This window comes from Macrotis lagotis, chromosome 7 (assembly GCF_037893015.1).
Source record: "Macrotis lagotis isolate mMagLag1 chromosome 7, bilby.v1.9.chrom.fasta, whole genome shotgun sequence".
In the NCBI taxonomy this organism is placed as follows: Eukaryota; Metazoa; Chordata; class Mammalia; order Peramelemorphia; family Peramelidae; genus Macrotis; species Macrotis lagotis.
In genome coordinates this window covers 178488914-178512532 of record NC_133664.1, presented here as the reverse complement: position 1 = coordinate 178512532, position 23619 = coordinate 178488914, and the positions used below count along the sequence as shown (strand labels likewise).

The 23619-nt window shown below is 32.9% G+C and overlaps 1 non-coding gene across 1 annotated transcript; it reads left to right on the top strand.

The window, feature by feature from the left end:
• Positions 1-23008: 23008 nt before the first annotated feature.
• Positions 23009-23170, top strand: LOC141494585 (U1 spliceosomal RNA). The gene has a single exon (XR_012470491.1). It is a non-coding gene; the product is annotated as a U1 spliceosomal RNA (small nuclear RNA).
• Positions 23171-23619: the final 449 nt, after the last annotated feature.

Sequence of the window (23619 nt, the reverse complement as noted above, 5' to 3'; positions counted from 1 at the left end):
AAAAAACAAGCAAGACAAAACAAATGTTGGTCAAGACCATAAAATTGTATATAATCCTAAAAGGGAAGATATATCACTTATAATTATTGAGAACTTTACTTCTCTTAGGATCATTAAAAGGTCAAATATAATTGAACAGATTGGGCTTAAAGGATATGAGTAGAGTTAAGTCTTGTCTCTCCACTGAAGAGGTCCAAGTTGATATTACAATGTTTAAGACAAAAAAGCCCTGATGAAAAGCAGGGATGTTAACTCTAAACTTAAGAGTTTCATTATCCTTTGACCCATTTTAATTCTGATGTTCTGATAAAGCTAAGTACTTTCTCTGATGAGGGCATCATAAACTGGGTGGTACTAAGTCAGTGTCTCCTATAACTTATAATCATTTGCAAAGATCTCAAGTGAAACTTTCAGAGCCTCTGAGTATTTAGAGCCCTTTAAGATTCTTGTAGTTAATTAATTCAGGGTTTGACTTAATCCTTGCTTCACTTAATAAGGGGTTAAGTACCTTGTGTGTGTATGTGTGTGTGGGGTAAAGTGTGAGAGAAAATAGGCCTGGGGGAGGGGTACAAATAGTTCATGAAATGATTAGAAATTGGATGATACTTTGGCTCATGAGGATTGTGTGTCCTTGGAGGGTACTTGAAAAGTGGGTAAGGTAAAAGTGGTTATAAATATAATTTGATGTAATTTGAAACAATGCTGCTTATTAAGCAATCAAACAAGCTGTGATATTTTGATAACAATTTGAGTTTTTCAAGCAATAAAATAATCAAATTGTGATTGTGATACCTGATTAATAATACTTGAATGATAAATAACAACAGATGACGAGGTACAAATATTTATAATTTTAGAGGGAAAAAAAGGAGAGTGTGAACACTGAGTAAATTCTATTTAATAGATTTGGTATAGAGAGGGAATAAGATACTTTCCCACTTGGGTTTAAAAATTTATCCTAATCTACAAGGAAGAGTGGGACTTGGTACCTGGGTTCCAATCTCATCTCAGACAATAATTACCTAGCTGTGTGGCCTTGGGCAAGCCACTTAACCCCGTTTGCCTTGCAAAAAAAAAAAAAAAAAACTAAAAAAAAAAGTAAACTGAAAGAGAAATTTTCTGCAAATTCCCCTTTCTCACCCCAACATCCTCAGTTTCATATTTCTTTTCTAATTTTAACATCATTGTAGGTTTTCTTAAGTTTTTTTTTTCTTTTTGCAAGGCAATGGGGTTAAGCGATTTGCCCAAGCCCACACAGCTAGGTAATTATAAAGTGTCTGAGGACGGATTTGAGCTCAGGTACTCCTGACTCCAGGGCTGGTGCTCTATCCATTGTGCCACCTAGCTGCCCACAACATCATTGATTTTACTGTTAAAACTTAACTTTTTAAAATCCACTAAAGGTGTGACCAATCTTTAACCAGCTAATAGCCAATTGCCCATACAATTTGTTGAAGAAACATTTTCATGCTTCTTACTGGTATAATTGAACAATGAAGCTCTCTTTTGGCTATGTTATAAAACTTTAGCACCTTGTCTATCTGTCATCTGCCCTTGCTGTGAATCGTTAAATCTGCTGGACTCAGGTATAGTCTGGAAAAGAAATTACTTCTCCCCATTACACATAGTTCAACTGATGGCAGCACTGCTTAAATAACATTTTAAGATTCTTTACATGTTCAAGTTTTGAAATTCTGACTCTAGTGAACACTCCATTCACATAATGTACTTGTCTCACAATGTTCCTCCACTTTTTAATAAATTCCAGTATCTCCCTATCACCTTCAGGATTGAATATACATTTTTTTTCTTTGACATTCATAGTCCTTCACAACTTGGTTTTCTCCTACCTTTTCAATTTTTATATACTTTTCTCCCTCCCATCCTCTCCACCATGGCTTATTTAAGATCACATGAAACTGTCCTCTTTGATGCTCCTTCAATAAGATACTCCATAACTTGACTTAAGGCATTTTTCCTGGTTGTCCCTCAATAAACATTTTCTCCCTCCTCCTCTCTACCACTTGACTTCTCTGACTTCCTTCAAGTCTCAGCTAAAATCTTACCCATTACTGGAACCCTCTAATGCCCATATGTTCCCTCTGAGATTATCTCCAATTTATCATGTATGTAAAATATTAGAAAATGGTTGTTTTCATATGGGATCCTCAATTAGGACAGTGAGTTCTTTGGGAGCTAGGACTATCTTTCCTCCCCCCTTTTTATATAACCTCAGCACTTAGTATAATATCTGACACATAGTTGGTTCATAATAGATGCTTTTCAACTGATGGGAAAAAAACAGTTGAATGAAAGGAGAGAAAATAGAAACCCCTGGTATGTAATCACTTCAAAGACTTTGGATAACAAATGAGGGAGAGAAATTGAATGACTGCTGGAAGATGTCATAGGATGATATGTTTTTTTTAATATATGGGGACAAAAGAGCAATAAAACTATTCATACCCTTTGACCCAATAGTTCCAATTCTAGGACCATATCCAGAAGAAATTGTAAAAGATTGGAAAAGTCCTACATCTTCCAAAATATTCATTTCAACTCTTTTTTTTTAGTGGAAAGGAATTGGAAATTGAGGGGATGCCCATAAATTGGGGAATGGATAAACAAGTTATGGTACATGAATACCATGGAATATTATTGTTCAATAAGAAACCATAAATTGTTGAACTCTAGAGAAGCATGGAATGACTTATGGGATCTGATGCTGAGTGAAAGGAGTAGAGCCAAGAAAACAATATAAACATTGAGAACACTGTGAACAACCTTGATGGAAACAACTCCTCTCAGTAGTTCAGAGAGCTAAGAAAATAGTGTTTGACTGGTTATAGACTATATTATCCCCAACCACAGGAAAACAAAATAAAACAAAACAAAATAAAACACACAGAAAAGAAAAGCAACCCTTTCGAATATGATAAAATGTTATAAAAATGACCTTTTATGTATCTCTTTCCCTTAATCCTACTTCCTCATATCAAAATTTACTAATTTGTAAATGCGTTTTTAAAAAAATATGTACGTAAAATGCTAACCTGATTATTCCCTGCTGAGCCAAGGGGGGTAGGAAGGGAGTGTTGCTGGGAATTTTGTAATTTAGAAATAAGCATGTACAAATGGATGAATAAATTTAGAATAAAATTTATGGGGAAATATGGGTAGGTTTGTAGACTACAGGAAAGGATCAATTAGATCAAGAGAGTTTGAGGAAAAGAAAATAGATAAGATAATAATAGTAGACAATGAACAGAAAGCAGAACTGCTTAGCTCTTATTTTCTTCTGTTTTACAATGAGAATGATTTTTGAAATGGAAAAAAAGAGAATTCATGAATACAGAGCTAAAATCTTAGATAAGTAGGGAGATAAGAAAATAAATAACTGCTTTTGAGACATTTTTAACTAGACCCAGATGAATGACATAGCTGATTATAGAATCAGTTTGCAGGTATGATTGTGATCCATTGTTGGTGAACTCCAAAACATGATAGAAAAATGAGAAATCTTCAGATAAGAATAAGTCATCTTAATTTCCAGAAAAGAATGAAATAAATCCTAAAAACTGTGGACTAGGGAACTTTATTTTATTTTAAAATAGAAAAATTCCAGGCTACAGTTTTAATAAGATAAGATTAATGAACATCTTGAAAAGTAAGAAATATTATTAAATACGGAGAGAGCATACCAACTTCAAGAGAGGTTCATGCTTTTCCTTTTTCAATTAGATTATTAGCTTGGTAGATCATTTGAATGCTTTAAATTCAATTTTTTCTTAGCTTTCAGGACAGAAAATGGTAAAATATCCTCATACTATTCCTGTGGACCAGATAGAGAGATGGGAGCTAGTTGATGATAGGTGGAAGTAGGATAAATGGCTGTGTAGTAAGAAAAGTTATTAATGGTATCATGTAAATTTTCCAAGAAGATTAATATGGTCACCTACTGCAATCTGTCCTTGTCTCTTTGCATTTGAACTTGTTTCTCTCAATTTCTTGGATAGAATCATAGCTAGATTTTGTTCTTCTTAATCCTTGTCTAGTGCAATAAATCCACCTTACAGAGTTTTTTTTTTTTTATCTGATTTCTTTTCTTTATAAAAACACTGACTATGGAATCAGAGGAACTGAGTTCAGGTTTAATTTCTGATACTTACCCCCCTTATGACCTTGGGTAAGTTCTAGATCTCTCTGGGTCTCAGTTTTCTCATCTATAAAATAATCCCATCTACATGATGTGGTCACCATTACACTAGATGACTTCTTAAGTCCCTTCTAACTCTAAGACTTTGAGTCTGATCCTTTGGACATTTGAAATGAAATACTAAGGAAAACAGGTATTTAAATGACCACACTAAAGTCCTTGATCTTTAATCTATTCATGACATATTATGCAACACCTAGTCTATCTAATGCAAGTGGATTTTTTTTCCCTCTGACACTAACTCTACCTGGTATGGCACATGTTTTCTTGGCTTTACTATAGTGCTTCTATCTTTAAAATTCTTACTAGAATGGCAGTTTGGTGGTGCAGTGAATAGAGCACTGGCCTTGGAGTCAGGAGGGCCTGAGTTCAAATTTGACTTCAGACACTTAATAATTACCTAGCTATGTGAAGACCTTGGACAAGTCACATAGTCCCATTGCTTTACAGAAAAATAAAATGAAATTATTACTAGAGTTGGGGAATAAGGTCTGCTTCAGGAATAGTTTCCTATTTTTTTCAGTTCTGGGTAGTATGGTTGGATTATGCAATTCTGCCTGGCTTTTACTTCCAAGACACTACTCCCACATAATTGTTATGTAGTTTAAATATAATTCCACTTTCTAACTTAGAATCTCAAATTCCAGGCACACTTCTAAAAACAAAATATGTCTTGTGTTGTTAATGGGTCACTCTACCAAGAATAATGGTTTTCCAATTGTTTGTGATATGACATAAGGATAGCTATGCCCTTGATCTCAGAGGACAAAGTACAGGAATCAAAACATTTGGAACACCCTAAATTTGCTCACAAATAATGGAAAAACCAAATAAACATAGATCACACTTGTGATATCTAATTTCTTTCCCTTGAACCTTCAAAAGTTCTGTGACTCAAACAAGACAAAGATGGAGACTTCTAAAAATTTCTGATTAAGGACATACATTCCTGAAATATGACTGGACTTATAGGTCCCTGTCTCATAAAAATCATAATGTAATCACATCTGTTTCAGAATTTTATAATGAAATACACTTAAGGCAAATGTAGCAAGTAGAAAAGTCAATTTATTCCTTGTTCCTAAGTATACTTTTTTGCCTTTCTTACTTTAGTAGCAAAGTGATTTGCTTAATCATAAACTGTAGAGTTGAGAATTGTATGGTAACATGTCATATACTTTATATGTTCTCTAATGAGTAAATCTCTATCCCTTCCAATTTGCCTTTTCGGTTCTATCACCAAATGAGAGAGAAGACCTTCTTGGAGGATTTTTCCATTCTTGAGGATCAAGGTAGGTGATGAATATTGGCAGTTGATGAAACAGGCTGCCCTGGTAGTTAATTCATGTTTGATGATGGGAATACTGTGTTTTCTAATGTATTATGTATATTTCCTAACCCTTTCTCTGTACCTGCTCAAAGTCTAATTGTGAAAGAGATAAAAAAATCTAGGAGACTTCTTGACAATCATTTCCATTTAAAGTTGATTAGCTCTATCAACTGCATTTTGCAATGCTCCTCTGAATTGGTGAACAATTTTGGGCAGGCAATAAAATGAGTTAAAAGACAAATCCAATAAGAAAAATCTTACCTTTCATCCCAGTCTCAAAATAGGATATGTGGAAACTAAAATGACCCTTGAGGAACTGATTTTAGGAAGAGCAGAGGTACCAGAACACGTACACAGAAAGGAGTATGAAAACAAATGTGGAGATTATTTACAGGATATGACAGGGAGGGGGAACATACCAACAGTTTTGTGGAAAAGTAAAAACAATGAAAAAGAATAGGAAAAACTTAACCAAAATACCTATTTTCTTTTTAAAATTTTTTTAAAAAAATTATTTATTTTTGAATTTTACTATTTTCCCACTAATCTCACTTCCCTCCCTGCACTCCCCACAGAAGGCAGTTTGGTTGGTCCAAATTGAATATGTTGAGAGAGAAATTATATATTTTAGGAAAAATTAAAGTATTAGAGATAGCAAAATTATGTAAGATAATGTTTATTATTTTTTTTTAAATTAGAGGTGATAGTCTTTGGTCTTTGTACAAACTCCACAATTCTTTCTTTGCATGAAGATGGTATACTCCTTCATAGATACCCCCAAAATGTCACTGATAGTTGCACTGGTAAAATGAGCAAGTCCATTGAGATTGATCATCAACCCCTTGTTGCTGTTACGATGTAAAATGTTCTTCTGGTTCTGCTCATTTCCCTCAGCATCAGTTCATGTAAATCTTTCCAGGCTTGTCTGAATTCCTATCCCTTCTGTTTTCTAATAGAACAACAGTGTTCTATGACATACATATACCACAGTTTGTTAAACCATTCTCTAATTAAAAGACATTGACTTAATTTCCAATTCTTTGCCACCACAAACAGGGCTGCTGTGAATATTTTTGTATGAGTGAGGTTTTACCCTTTTTCCTGATTTCTTCAGGGTTTAGAACCAGTTGTGGTATTGCTAGATCAAAGGGTATGCACATTTTGTTGCCTTTGGGGCATAATTCCAAATTGCACTCCAGTAAGGTTGGATGAGTTCACAGTTCCACCAGCAGTGTATTAGTGTTCTGGATTCTCCACATGCCTTCCAGTATTGATCATTGTCTTTCCTGGTCATGTTGGCCAATATGAGAAATGTGATGTAACTCAAAGATACTTTAATTTATATTTCTCTAATAAGTAAATATTTAGAGCAATATTTCATATGACTATGGATCACTGTGCTTTCCTCATCTGTAAATCATCCCTGCATATCTTTGGCCAATTGTCAATTGGAGAATGACTTGCATTTTTTTATAAATTTGTCTCAGTTCTCTCTATATTTTAAAAATGAGTTGTGGGCAGCTAGGTGACACAGTAAATAGGGGACCAATCTTGGAGTCAGGAAGTCCTGAGTTCAAGTCAACCTCAAACACTAATTACTTAACTGCGTGACCTTGGGCAAGTCATTTAAACCCATTGCCTTGCAAAACCCCCCAAAAAATTGTTTTCCAATATACCATTGTTTTTTGATCTTGGTTACAATGGTTTTGGTTGTGCAAAAGCTTTTTTAATTTAATGTAATCAAAATGATATTCTCCATCTCTTCCTGGGTCATAAATTACTTCCCTTTCCATAGATCTGAAAGATAAACTATTGAAATATCTTCTAGTTTGCTTCTAATATTGTCTTTTATGTCTAAATCCTGTACCCATTTTGATCATATCTTGGTATAGGCTGTGAGATGTTGCTCTAATCCAAGTTTCTGGCATACTAACATCCAATATTCCCAACAGATTTTATCAAAAGGTGGACTTTTTATCCCCAAAGCTGGACACTGTGGGTTTATGAGACAGCAGATTGCTATAATCATTTTCTACTATCTCTTTTGCACCTAGTCTATTCCACTGATCCACCATTCTGTTTCTTAGCCAATACCAGAACGTTTTGATGACTGATGCTTTCTATCATATCAATTAATTAATTAATAATTATATTAATTTTAGATTTGCTAGGGCTGCCACATTCTTTTTTATTAAATTTTTATTAAATCCCTGCAAATTCTTGACTTTTTATTTCTCCATATGAATTTACTTACCTTTATTTCTACCTCATTAAATTAATTTTTTGGAATTTTAATTAGTAGGGCAATAAATAAATAGTTCAATTTAGAAATAGTTGGCATTTTTATTATATTAACTTAACCTATCCATGAGTAGTTGATGTTTGCCTGGTTATTTAAAACTGATTTTATTTGTGAGAGAAGTGTTTTGTAGTTGTTTTCATAAAATTTCTGAGTCTGCCTTGGCAGGTAGACTCTGAAGTATTTTACATTTTCTAAAGTTACTTTGAATGAGATTTCTCTTTATAGCTTTTTGCACTATATCTTCCTAGTCATATATAGAAATGAAGATTTATGTGGGTCTATTTTATATCTTACAACTTTACTAAAGTTACTAATTGTTTGTAGTAGTTTTTAGATGGATTTTTAGGATTCTAATTATACTGTCATGTCATGTGCAAAAAGTGAGAGTTTTGCCTTTTCCTTCCCAATACTAATTCTTTCAATTTCTTTTTATTCTCTTATTTCTGAAGTTAATATTTCTAACATAATGTTGAATAGTGGTGGTGATAGTGGCATTCCTTGTTTCACCCTGATCTTATCGGAAATACCTCTAGCTTATCTCCAGTGCATATAACGCTTATTGATGGTTTCAGATATATACTGCTTATTATTCAAAGGAAGAATTCATTTATTCTTATACTTTCTAGTGTTTTTAGTAGCAATGTGTGTGGTATTTTGTCAAAAGCTTTTTCAGCATCTATTGATATAATCATATGATTTCTGATATTTATTATTAATATAGACAAGTATATTAAGGTTTCCTAATTTTGAACCAACCCTGCTTTTCTGTGATAAAGTCTGATTCATCAAAATGTATTATCCTAGTGTAAACTTGCTGTAATTGTTTTGTTAAGATTTTATTTACGATTTTTGTATCTATATTCATCAGGGAGATAGGTCTATAATTTTCTTTCTCTGTTTGAACTCCTCCTGGTTTAGATATCAGCAACATATTGGTGTCATAGAGAGAGTTAACCAGAGTTCTGTCTTCACCTCTTTTTTCAAAGCGTTTATATAGAATTGGCGCTTATTGTTCCTTAAGTCTTTGATAAAATTCCCTTGTGAATCCATCTGGCTCTGGAGATTTTTTCTTAGGGAATTCAGTAATGGCTTGTTGAATTTCTTTTCATAAGTTAGGTAATTTAGGTATTTGATTTACTTTTCATTTAACCTGGGCAACTTAAATTTTTCATTAATATTTATCCATTTCACTTAGATTATCAAATTTTTTGGCATAAATAATTCCAAATTATTACTTTAATTTCCTCCTCAGTGGTGGTGACTTCACCTTTTTCATTTATGTTACTATCACTTTGATTTTCTTCATTCTTTTTTTTAAATCAAATTAACCAAAGGTTTATCAATTTTATTGTTTTTTAACATAAAACCAACTTCGGTTTTATTTATTGGTTCAATAGTTTTCTTACTTTCAATTTTATTAATTTCTAGAATTTCTAATTTGATATTTAATTAGGGGGTTTAATTTTTTTAGTTGCATGTTTAGTTTGCTGATTTCCTCTTTCTCTAGTTTATTCATGTAAGCATTTAAAGATATTATATACTCCCTTACAACTGCCCTGACTGTATCCCATAAATTTTGGAATGCTGACTCATTATTGAAATTATCTAGGATGAAATCATTAATTTTTTCTATAATTTGTTGTTTAATCCACTCATTCTTTAAAATTAGGTTATTTAGTTTCTAATTAGTTTTAGGTCGATTTCTCCCTGGTCCATTATTGCATGGGATTTTGATTGCATTACTATCTGAGAAGGATGCCTTCACTCTTTCTGCCTATATGCATTTGATTATTGGGTTTTTATGCCCTAGTACATGGCCAATTTTTGTATAAGTGCCATGCCTTATAATAAAAATAGTATATTGCTTTCTATTCCCATTCAGTTTTCTCCAAAGGTCTTTCATGTCTAGGTTTTCTAACAATCTATTTACCTCCTTAACTTCCTTCTTATTTATTTTATTATTAGATTTATCTAAATCTTAGAGTGGGAGGTTGAGGTCTCCCACTAATAGAGTTTTACTGTCCATGTGTTCTGTTAACTCATTCAACTTCTCCTCTAAGAATTTGGATGCCATACCACTTGATATATATATATATATATATATATATATATATATATATATATGTATATATATATATATATATATATATATATTACACACATTATTGAAATTGCTTCATTGTCTATGGTATCTTTTAGGAGGATACAGTTTTCTTCCTTTTCTCTTTTAATGAGATATATGTTTGCTGCAATGCTGTCTGAGAGAAGGATGGCTATCCCTTCTTTTTTCACTTCAGTTGAAGCAAAATATAGTTTGCTCCACCCTTTTTCCATTACTCTGTATGTATCTCTATGCTTCAAATGAGTTTCTTGTAAACAAAATATTGCAGGATTCTGGTTTTCATTCCACTCTGCTATCCACTTATGTTTTATGGGAGAGACATCCCATTTACATTCAAAGTTATAATTACTAACTCTTTATTGCCCTCTATGCTATCTTCCCTCTGTATTTTTCCCCTTTTCACTTTATGCATATTTCCCAGTATTTTGTTACTGAATACCACCACCTTCAGTATGTTTGCCCCCTTGTAATCAACCCCCTCCCCTTTCTTTCCCCCTTTCCTTTTGTGCCTTTTTTTTCTTCTCTTCCTTCTGTTAGTTCCTGTTTTCCTCTTCCCTCTCCCTTTCCATTTTAATACTCGAAAGGTAAGTTATGTGTTTTAATTTAACTGAATGTGTTTATGTTATCTTTAGACCAAATCTGATGAAAATAAGATTCAGGTGATTCTCACCTCCTCGCTTCTTCCTCTCTATTGCATTAGGTCCTTTGTACTGCTTTATGTAATGTGATTTACCTCCATTTAATAGCCTCCATCCTCCTATCTCTTTACTGCTCCCCTATTTAAGGAGATATTCTTTTTAAACCATTTCTCAGACACACAGATAAGTCATGAGTGGCCATTACTTAAGAGTAAGGAGATAATGATGGATCCGTTAAAATGAAAGCATGGAGCCCAGTCCTTCCTTCCAGCTGAGCCTAGTGGATAGATGACCAGCCACACTCTGCAGCTCTCTGTGCAGGAACTTGCTCTCCAGCTCTGCTAGAGCTCCACAGATCACTGCTTCCACAGTCAAAGCCTCTGTGGCTGATCTTAAGTTACTCCCAAGCCTCACCCCACCATTGCTGGGTTGGCTCTCTGTTCTCTGCCCCCAGCTCACCCAAAGACAGACCTTGTGGGTAAATGTTCTCCTAGCTTCTTTTTCTGGGTTTTCTTTATCAAATTTCTGTTAAGAGCTTTATTTCATATAATTTCTGAGGGAAAACCAGGAGACCTTAGTACAGTGCCTGAGTTCTCTCCTCCATCTTGGCCAGAAATCCAAAATACTTACTTTCTTAGCTTTATAACATCTTAAGGAATTAACGTTACATATATTGATGTTAACCTTAAGAAAAATACATGAAAGGTTCAGGTAGCCTTTTATAACTCTCTATTGCACAGAATAAACTATAAAATTCGATGTTTAGTCCATTAAGTTAATATATCAGTACATGTATTTAGGATTGGTAGTAAAGATAGATATTGAACTCAATCCAGAATTTAGTAGAAGGCAAGGAACAAATAGAATTGAGAAATTGTGTTTTTAAGTTTTTTGATAATATTGAATTGTGTATCAGTCAAAAAATCCAAAGTATTCTGCAGATGATTGTCCACTAATGCTGTTATTTTAAATTTTGGAACACTTATAAGTGTGATTTAGAGGTTAATGGAGAAAAACATAGTTCCTGCAAGTAGATTGCTTTATATTTTAAAAATTGGCTTAAGCAGAAAAAGTGGCAAGAAGGATGAATACATACTTCAATGCTTTGATGAATACATGATATCATTACTTTGGGAACTCTACCAAGTGTGTAGATTACCTTTGTTTTTTCTTTCTGAGTAACTTGAGAACATCTTTCTCTAAGGCTTCCATAGTGGGCTTACTCAATATGATGAGGGCATCTCTCAGTTTCTCCTTTATGTACATTAAAGTCAATCAAGCACTCCATTGTACAATGGTAATTTTATCCTTATTTACTATTATTGAATAGCTGAACTCCATCTTTTCATTATCACATATCTCCCTGAAGGTGTCCTTCTTCTTCTGAGTAATCCTTTTTCATAGTATTGTTAACCTGTTCAATGCAACTATGTGGCTTTCCAGTATCCTTTGAGGGATTTGTAACTTAATGTCTTTCAGTGACTATGTTATTCACAACTCTCAGCTATGCAGCTTTTATGAAAGAATATTGACCAAAACTTCTTCCTGAAACAAAGTTCCACGTTTCAGGAAGAAACTTTGGAATATTAAAAATAATATCTAATATTAAATTTTTAGTATTTAGTCTTAATTAATTTAGCACTAATTAAAATATTTAGTATTAATATTTAGTATGAAAAATACAAAAAGATACCTTAAGAATGAAAGCTAGGCTTCTCTCATTCTTCACATGTAGTGTCTATCAAAATATGTGTGCTGATGAACTAGCTGTATGGGCTTTTCATAAAGTAATCTAGCATAAATTGTTCAATAGTATCTATCAATGTGAGTATTTGTATTCATGGAAATGTTTAATTTAAGTTCTTTTGGACTATCATAGAACTATTTCAGAAAGTTTTTAAATTTTTGAGGTTTGATATATCAGAATTATATCATCTATAAATTGGAATATCTGAAAGAGCTCATTATTTAGAAGAAATACCTCAATTTGGATTCTGTAACAGACTTCTTCTGTGAGTGATAAAATCATTCAGGTAGCTTATTGCTCTCAATTTTATCTACAACCTTTTGATATTACTTATCAGTGGGTCAAGAAACTTACATTTATAAAGGATTTTTATATCCCACCTACGTGCATTGTATATACATTGATATACACACATATATGTACCTATACATGTACATTTGATATCGTCTTTCCAGCAGAACCTAGAGGAGACATTGTACTCTGATGAATTAATTGCAGTTCGTTTAGTTAACAATAATCATGTAAAATATATAATATTATTTTTATTCCTGAAAAGATGAAGTTTTTTCCTATCTGACAATTTGGACAAGACTACTATCATTTTTTCATACCTCTATCAAGGACTTCTTTTTTCCCAGTTTTTTCAAGGCAGTGGGATTAAATGACTTGCACAAGGTCACACAACTAGGTAATTATTATATGTCTTAGATCATATTTGAACTAAGGTCCTCCTGACTCCAGGGCCAGTGTTCTGTCCACTGTGACACCTAGCTACCCCTGTCACAGATTTCTTAATACATTTTTAAATTATTCTCATAAAATTTTGTAGGAATGAGTAAGAGGATTTTGAATTTTGTTTCAATTGTTTTCTTTTTTTTTTCATTTTTTAATGCATAAGGAGTTTTTTATTTTTTTCAAAGCATTTGGATTCTTTTCTTCTTAACTCTTATGAAACTGGTCTTTCAGGAAAAAAAATGGAGTGCCTCTGTGTCTACTTGGTCTAGACTACTGGATGACAATACTTTCAAATCTGACCTAACAACCTGCTTTTATAGAGTCTTTGAGTTAAGAATTTTTTTTAAAAAGAAGTTTTTTCATGATTTTTCTGACCACTGGTCCAGATCATTTGTTTCTTTGTTTTATTTATTGTCATTTCCCCTTATTTATGTAGCTCAGTGAGATTTTTAGCGTTAAAAAATTGATGGATCTACAAGGTGCTGGTAGATCTATTTTTATTGATGTAAAAAGTTTGTGATAAAATGTTAACAGATCTTTTTTTTCCTTTTTCTGTCTGTTTATACTTGAATTTGATTGAATGTCTCTGGCTAAAATGAAATTCCTGCTAAAGTTCTAAAAACATTCTTCTCTCTAATATTGATTTTTTTGAAATTATGCATGATCGTTAACTCTCATCTGCTTCAAATTTTATAAATACACTTCGATCCTAAATTGGTATAGTTCTTATCTGATATATCTCATTTAGCAAAGAAATCAATTATTTACTGCCAGTGATGGTTGACAGTATCTTGTGGTCCCTTCTTTGATGTGAGTGATTACTATTAGCTAAGCTTTTCTGAAAATAGTGTTAGTTTGTGTTGGATCCTTTTGTTTCTAATATATTTCCCGTTTATCTATCTCAATAACTTATATAGATAGGATGCAGTTTAGTAACCTCTTATGCAAACTGAAGCTTTCATTTTTAGTCTTTCTTTTAGACTGGTGTTGATCTTGAGTCTTGCTCTTCCAAGATGATGAACTTACTATATAAATACCTGATTCCACTGATCCAACAATTTTGGTTCTTTGCCCAAAGGACTACAAATTGAATACCATTCAACAAAACTGCCATTAGGTCTGTTCCCCAAAGAGATCATAAAAAAGCAGAAAGGATCCATATGTACAAAAATACTTATAGTAGATCTTTTTCGGAGGCAAAGAAATGGAAATTGAGGAAATGTCTATCAATTGGGTTGAACAAATTGTGTAATATGAATATATAATGGAATATTATTGTTCAATAAGGAATAATGAGCAGACAGATATCATAAAAACTGGAAAGACTTAAATGAACTGATGCTGAGTTAAGTTAGCAGAACCAGGAGAACATTATACACAATAATAGCAAAATTGTGCAATGATCAACTATGATGGACCTAACACTTCTCAGCAATACAAGAATCAAAGATGTTTATAAAAGACTTGTGATTAAAAATGCCATCCATATTCAAATAAAAAATCATGCCATCTGAATGCTGATTGAAGCATAGTATTTTCACTTTATTTTTTCTTGTGGTTTTTTCCCCTTTTGTTCTTGTTTTTCTTTTACAACATGATTGATATGAGAATGGTTTGACATAATTGAAAATGTATAACCTATATTGAATTTCTTGGAGTCTTAGGAAGGTGGAAGGGAAGGAAAGAAAGGAAAAAAATTGAAAATCAAAATCTTACAAAGAGGAAAATTGAAAACCATCTTTTCATGTAATTGGAAAAGATAGTATTAAGACAAAAATTATCATATTCAGAAATGATGCACTATATTGGTAATTGGTTATTGGTAATCAGTATAATAAATGACATTTTTTCAGGTGATTTCTTTTATTACTCACCAAATGCAAGCCTCCAATTTCTCTGTTTGAATGAAGTGTTCATGCCCCATTGATATAAGCTATCTGAATAAATTATAAGATGTTTATTTCTTCTATGTACTCAATCTCATTTTTTCAAAATTATTTTTGTATTTCTTCTTTATGTCCTATTTTCATTGAAGTTTATTTAATTTAAAGGGTTATAACTAATTTTTCAGAACATTTGTTTTTTTTCAGTTTCTGTGACAGATGTTGACTTATAAACTATACTTTTTTTCTTCGTCATTGTTCTATAATTTTTATGAGTAATATATTAGGAGATGGATAACCTCAGGATATACAATAATCCCAATACTGACTCTTTGTCTCTCTCCAAGGAAAATGAGTAAATATTCAATTAAGTTATATAGTTGTTGTTTGTTTGTGTTTTCTGGTTTCATTTATTACTAGAATTGTAAGACCACTGATTCATGCCCCTAGGAATATTCTACTCTTTTATCACAAGATGTATATTTCATGGGTATCAAAGTTAGAATATATGGTTAATATAAAACTTTTATTTTTTAAAATCATTGATCCTATTTTATCAAAGATACTGGCGAGATAATTCACTTCCTTCTACAGTTTATTTTACAATTGAGGAAACTAAGGCAAACAGGGTTAAATAAGTTGTCCAGGGTTGCACTTTTAGTAAATATCTGAAGTCAAATTTGAATTCAGGTCCTCCTGATTGCAGGGCTGGTGCTCTATCTTCTGCATCACTTAGCTGTCGCCTTATATCTATGAAACATATAAAAGACCTGGAGGCAATCTTTGTGTATATATATATATATATATATATATATATATATTTATTTATATTTATATTTATATATGTATATCAACATGACTAGAATTTAGATGAATGAAAAGATATGGGCAAGTTGAATGAAGGGAGTTAGAGGGGAGGGGGGATAGTGAAATCACAAATATACTTTTCTTACTATATTATAAAATTATTGAAAATAGGGATATTATCTTCTTAATCTTTGTCTTATCTATAGCCTTTAGAATAGTATTCTGTAATAAGTATTGTACATATTGTAACTGACACATAGTCGGTGTTTCTGAACTCTGATCTAGCCAGTATCAATGTTATATTTTTTCTCTCCTCAAGGTAGTTGAAAAGAACTTTAAAATGTCCCTTTAAAAATGGATTCAGAATTTTCTGAGTTAAGTTTAGATGTGCATAAACACTTGAGATAGCTATTTTCAGATTCAGAATAGACAAATAGAGAAAACTTCAAAAGGGAAAGTTTAAATAAAGTAATGCTGGTCATGTTGCATAATGAATTTAAACAGTGAAGGCTACCCAGGGTTATTTGAAGAGAATAGCAGGCAGGGCAAATGAGAAGAGTTTGGATGAAAGTGAAAATAAGAAAATGTAACATTGATCCAAAATTATATTTGAAGTCTATGCGATGTAAATAACACTTCTATCTTATATTTCTAATTTATTTTCTTTTTAATATTGTCTTCAAAGTTGCCCAGGAACACTAACAGTAATTAGAAGGAGAAAGCATAAAAAGCACCTCATAAAAAGGCCTTTGTCACAATCCAACCTGATTCATCTTAATGAAGGGGCCTTGCCTTTTAGTCATTGTCTTTTTTTTCTTTTGTTTCTTCTGTGATTTTTTTTGATATTTGTTTTGTTTGTTTGTTTGTTTTAAATTGTGAATAAGTGTTTTCTTCTTATACCTGTTAGGTGTTGCAGGACCCCTCTTTTAATTTGTAATTCAACACTATTGCCTAAAGAAGTTAACATTATGATCAAATCCTGTAAGGATGATTTCTCAAACCCCCTCAAAAGCATTTTAAAAAACTTTTTAAAAGTTCATATTGAATCTTTTGTTGCAGTAACCCTAAAACTAATTTCATCAATCTCATTTTACTTCTGATTCAAAATCAAACAGTTTTCTAGGCTACCCAAACATGAAATTTTGGTGAATATGAAGCTCTAAGTGAGTTGAATATTAGGTTCTAGATGCATCCTATTCTATATCTCTTTGACTCCTGCACAAAGTTGAAGCCACTGAGATCTTACATTAATATATGACTTTGTGCTACCAGATCTGATCAAGACCTGGAAGGGAATTCAAAGGCCGTCTAATTCTGTCTCTTGATTTTGCGATTGAAAAACAAAAGCAAATAAGCAACAACACAAACAAAACAACTGAGGCCTATAGAGGTTAAAGAACTTTTCTAAGATTACAAGGCTAGCAAGCATCAAAAATGATATTTAAACTCAGTCCTATGACTCAAGATTCAGAATTCTTTTTCCTCTCCCATTCTACTTCCCCAATATGAAGTTTCCACTTTACAGGTATGCATTCAACAAGGTAAAACATTATCCTTCTTGACACTAGCATTACTTTTTATAAGAGGTAAAGTCAAATGAAATCTGACCTGCTGTCTGCACTAAAGGAACTCTTAGGAGTCTCAAAAAATAGTCTGGACAACTGGCAGGCCATATGAAGCCAATAACACTCTAGAGTGCATGGTAAATGAGATTATAATGTAATTGGAAAATAGTTAAGTAAATAAAAATACAGCAAATAAAAACAATTCAACAGAACATAGGTAAAATTACATTTTAAATGAGTCATTAGGCAGCTTTCAGGGATCTTTATGAAAGAATTAGTGGCCCTTATTTATATCAGGATTTGATAATAAGACAAGCACTTTGCTTGGATGACACAACTTCTTATTATTTCCTTCTCCTTGTAGGGAAGTTAAGATTGTTTGGAGGAATTTACTATTTGGTGCATAAGAAGAAGACTTACAGACCTCTGTCTCTCTTTCTCCCTCCTACAATCTATTTTTTCTCTCTTCTTTCTCTCCCCCCCTCCCTTCCCTCCTCCCCCTTCCTCCTCCCTTTTCTGCTCTCCTCTCCTACCCACTCTCCAGCAAGCTTGATTTCCTGGCTGCTTCTTTGTTTCCTTCTCTGAACACAAGCATATGCCTAGCAAACCTAAGAAATGGATATTTACAGCAGTACTGGCTTCTTTCTGAGTTTTGAGAATATCTAAGTGGGAAGCATGCTTCCCAGTCTGTAGCAGGTGGTTTCTTTCACAGCGTGCTTCTTGGAAAAGAGTGTCATAAAGAAAGCCAAAGTCATGACCTGGTTAATCAGGAGTTCTGACTCTTGTGAATTGCTTGGACAAGGCAAATATACAGTGAATGTGAAATAAGGCTTTGATTTAAATCCAGCCTCTGCTACGTGCTGGTTATAAGATTGAGGGAGAAAAACATAAATTCCCTTAATCTTCAACTTTGCGTTATAGTTCTAGAAGATGGTGGCAGTTCTCTTTTAAGATTTCTTGAAATATGATGTCTAAGTTTTTTGAGGGTTTTTTTGGTTATGGAATTCAGAAAATACAGTAATTCTCACTTTTTTCTTCTTGATCTGTTTTCTAGGTCAGTTATTTTTCTTTTAAAATATCCCATTTTTTCCTTTTTTCATCTTTTGACATTCCTTTATTTTTTTAATTAACTAATTAATTAATTTTCATGCAATTGTATGTGAATATTTCCAAATTACAAAATTTCCCTCTACCTTCCCTTCCCAACTCCCCATCCCCTCAGCAGGAAATAGTTAGGTTAGAATTTTACATATGTATTTTTTTAAACATTTATAAATTAGCAATTTTTGTTATGAGGAATTAGGGTTATAAGGAAATAAATACATGAGATAATTTTTATGAAGTGTTCATTAGATTTAGATTTTTTTCTGTGTGTTTTGTTTTGTTTTCTTTTTCTTCCTCTGGTTGGATATAATATAGTCCATAACCAGTCAAATATAGTTGTCCTAGCTCTTTGGATTGTCGAGAGGATTGCTTCCATCAAGGTTGTTCATCTCATAATGTTATTGATTGTTCTCTTAGCTCTACTCCTTTCACTCAGCATCAGATCCTGTAAATCATTCCATGCTTCTCTAAAGTCCAACTATTTATGGTTTCTTGTAGAACAATAATATTCCATATTATTCATGTATCATAACTTGCTTAGCCATTTCCCAATTGGTGGGCATCTCCTCAATTTCCAATTCTTTGCCACTACGAAAAGAACTGTTAGGAATATTTTGAAACATGCATGAATTTCCCCTTTTTTATTTCTTCTGGATAAACCTAGAACAGGAATTGTTGGGTCAAAGGGTATGAACAGTTTAATCACTCTTTGACATAGTTCCACATGGCTCTCCAGAAAGGTTGGATCCATTCACAACTCCACCAGCAATGCATCAATGTCCTAATCCTCCCACAATCTCTCCAACATTGATCATCTTCCCTTTTTCTCATCTGTGCTAATCTAATAGGTGTGAGATGATACCTCGTTGTTGTTTTAAATTACATATCTCTTATCAATAGTGATTAGGAGCATTTTTTCATATGATTTTTTTCTATAACTTTAATTTCTTCATTTGAAAACTGTCTATATCTTTTGAACAATTATCAATTGGGGAATGACTTGTGATGTTATAAATTTGATTCAATTCTCTGTATATTTTAGAAATGAGTCTTTCATCAAAACTCCTGGTTGTGAAGATTGCTCACCAGCTTTCTGCTTTCCTTGTTGTTTAGACAGCTTGACATTGCTTTATTATTTATTGTTGTCTAATGGAATAATTTCCTTTTATTTGGTTATTATTTATTTTGTCAGGTTATTATTTGGTTCTAATTGTCAGGGAATTTGTTGCTTGGGTAAAGGTTTGTAACTCTTTTTTAAGTTGTTAATTGTATTTCCAATTCTTTCTTTCATGGCTCTCATTTTTTCCTAATTTTTATTTTAAATATGTTCATTTCACTTAAACTGCAGTTTCAAACTTTTCAAAAGAACTCTTTCTTTAGTCTTCTAGGAAATCTAGTTGAGATTTGGCTCAAACTGTATTTTTTTCAGTGATTTATATTTGATTGGGAATCACTTTTTCTTTCATTGTGTAGGCGCTGGCTACTTTGGTTCAGTTCTGCCTATGAGGAATCATTATTCAGACTCAGGAAAGCATGGGTGGAAATACAAAAATTTATTAAAAAGACATGGGAGAAGACTAAGTGGGTCCTATACCAGCGTCCAACCCAAATTTTTCTGTCTTGCCTCTAATCCAGAAAGGAAAAGGTGAACTTCCTTCCTCTATACTGGACTGGGAATTAGGTAGAGGGTAAAGCCCAAGGAGATCTGGATATGAATCAATTCTACCTTAAGAATGGGGAGGGTATGCACCCAAAATTACAATTGTTTCTGTTAGAATCATAACTCTCTGCTTCAAATCAATTTACATCTCAAGAGTCAATTTACATCTCCACACAAATTATTTCTGTTACATTCACATTTCTCTTCATCTTTTCCCTGCATCAATTGTCTTGGTCTTTCCTGTGACCACAATAACATTTTATCATGGGATTATTTATTTTGTTTTCACATTTTTCTAATTTATTTCCTGACTTCAGACTTGACATGAGAGCTAGTCTATGCCATAATTCTGGAGGAAATGACTTCACTGACTCTATTGCTACTTCCTTCATGTGTTATCTTTTGTGCTATTTCAGAATCTCAGGGACAGAATGATTATCAGCATTTGTCAATGCTCCATAGGTGGTCTAATCCAGAACAAAGTTTAATTGTTGCATTCTCTCCACCTCCCTCCCCCCCCCAACCCCAAACCAAGCAGATCTGAACTTTATAGATCTTAGTTTGGGTCTGTGTAGCATTACAGTTGTTACAAACTCACCCCTATCAAGCACTCTTTTGCTTCAAAGTGACAGAATTTTAGGGCCCCCTTTAGTCTAGGGATTACTACCCTTATTATTCTTCTGTAAACTCAGATTCTAGAACCGGGGTCTTGATGTACACATGGGGTCTTAGTGGAGCTCCTTGTTTCTGTATTTGCTTCTTTCTTAGTACATGACCAAGGGATTCTAAATGCTACACCAAAACAGGTCTGGAGGTTTTTACAGTATGTTTCTAGGACCTCCTCTTGCCTATACTCTGAGCCTCTCCTTGAACAACTAGAGGACTCTCAACTGTGCACTCCTGGTGAGATCCCATTTTCAATACCCAGAACTATCTGTCTATTTCTCCATACAAAACTTTGTTGAATAATTGATACATTATGTGTTATCCTAGATTTCCTGTTCAGGAATCAGTCTAATGGATGTGGGTATTGTTTTGTTTTAGGGGAGGGATTGTTTTATTGCTTTCTACTACCAGACCATTTTGGCTCCAACTCCCTCATAGCAAATTACTCCTCATCTCTCACTGTTATTCAGTCAGTATCTTACACAGTCTCTTCTATTTAATTCTCTTCTCTTTGTTCATCACACATGTTACTCTATCATCTATTCCAAAGTCTCTGTACCGGATATCTCTCCACTTGAAAAGTACAACTTTCTTTCCTTCTGCCTCATAGAATAACTTTTTTAAAAAAACCCTGATCAAGTATAAACTTAGAAAGGGAGACTTTTCTAATTCCATGACCTGCAAGTGCCCTATTCTCAAACTATTTTTTTTAAAATTTAATTAACTTGTCTTTTCACTTTAAATTTATTGCAGGGATGTCCATCCTTTTAGCTCTTCTGGGCTACATAAGCCCCCCCCCCCCAAAAGCCCCTAAAGGACAGCATGCAGAATTCAATACTCATTCATGAACACAATACAACAATCACCAGGAAGGAGTACAATATTAAATATGATGGCTTCTCTTGAATGGGACCTGAAGACTTCAGGTTGGACCCACCTGATTTATTCTATACATATATAGACTCTACTATTTTTCTCTTTCAGAATGTAAATTCTTTTTGAAGAGAGATTATTTCATTTCTTTTATTTTATTCCCAGAGGCTAGCCCCATGCATAGCAAGATAATTGATTATATGATTTTCAATTTATTGTTTGATTTTGAGATCTGTTTGAAATATTCTACAAAAGGAAATTCTCTTTGGGGGAGAATTTAAAGAATTAATTGGGTAATTATGCATTTTATTGTTACTATATGTTTTAAGGAACAATTGTAAATACTTTGTGTCTTAAGCAAAGTCAATGGTTAAAAAAAAAGATGAAACAAATCTCCGGTCCTTTTCCTAATATGTTTTGAATATTTCAGGATTTTTTCAGAAGGAAGATAGCTAATTACATTTTGGGGAGACCCTATTAGAGTCTTTAAGCTCTATCACTAAGAGTAGCCCTAGAATAGAAGAAACAAGTCAGTGAAATAAAATAAACTAAAGCAAACCAAAAAATAAAATTCCCTCCACTGGGTATGGTAATTAAAATGTTAATCATCTCATAACTTTCCGAGTTCACATATCTAAAGTCTAATCTTCTCTCCAACACTTTCACCCAAACAAGATTTCCAAAATAGAAGTTTAGTGCTTTAGTCCCCACAATATTGAATTAGTCCAGGCATTTCCAAAATTGTCTTGAGATTTACAGAAACTTTTTTTGCATAATTGATCCATTTTATAAGTTATGAAGAAAACAATAATATCTTGTCATGTTCTATTGTGCTGATGAACTTTCATGCTGAAGCAGGTTTGTTATTCATTGCAAGGTACATAGTTTACCACAGCTACATGATATAAATTTAAGGATTAATTTGAAGAAAACTTCTACCAACAACAAATCTGGTTCCAACACACAGAGTAATATTCTTGTAAAGTCAGTATGCTTTTGAGTTTAAGTCCTGAATCACTTTTAGTCTATAAGAGGCTATAAAAATGCAAATACCCTTAGAAGAGATAACACCAAAACCACATTATCAGCTAACTTCTTAAGAGGAGTAGAAAGACTCCAGAAGAGTAAGTCCTTATGGAAATGAAAGTTATATGAGTGGATTGGGAAAAGGGACTAACAGGAAAAGAAAAAGACAATTGAAAGAGCTGGGGAGCTGTGAAACTTAAATATTACGATTTATGACATTTTAGGTAGAAGTGACATTTTCTGACATTAATTACTCTTACTCTCACAAAAGCTTCACTGAAGAACAAAATGATATCTGGTTAGAAATCCTTTATAGTAAAAAAAAGTAGATCCTATACTTACCTGGCAGGTGTGATTCCATGATCACAAAGTGGTTCGCCCAGGGCGAGACTTATCCATTTCACTCTGCATGGGCTGACCCCCAAGATTTCCCCAAATGCAGGAAACTCAACTGTCTAATTTGTGGTAGTGGGGGCTGCTTTAACGCTCTTCCAGGATTTTCTTTGTTTGAGTAAAAGATTTAAAATCTGAAACAAAAGAAGATCCTTCTAACAACAAAATTATAACTCAGTTGTGATTTTGTTGTCCAGAAAGATGCCCAGGATTAAGTAATTTATCTTTCTAAACCAGAAAAACTAGATTTCCTGATTCATAGAATTATATTCGAACCTTAATAGACATCAAAGATCATATGATTCAACTTTCTTATTTATAGATGAGGAACTTGAGACTCATATATTTAAAATGAATTGAATAAGATCACATAGGAGATATGGCAGAGATAGGATTTGTATAATAGAGCCCTTATTTTAAATTTATTACTATTTTAATAAAATTTATTTTAAATTTTTTTCAAATAAAAAACAATAATTTTTTCTCTTCCCTCCTCCCAACTTAAACTTCATGATCACAAGAGGGAAGAATTACAAAATCTTTGTAACAGAT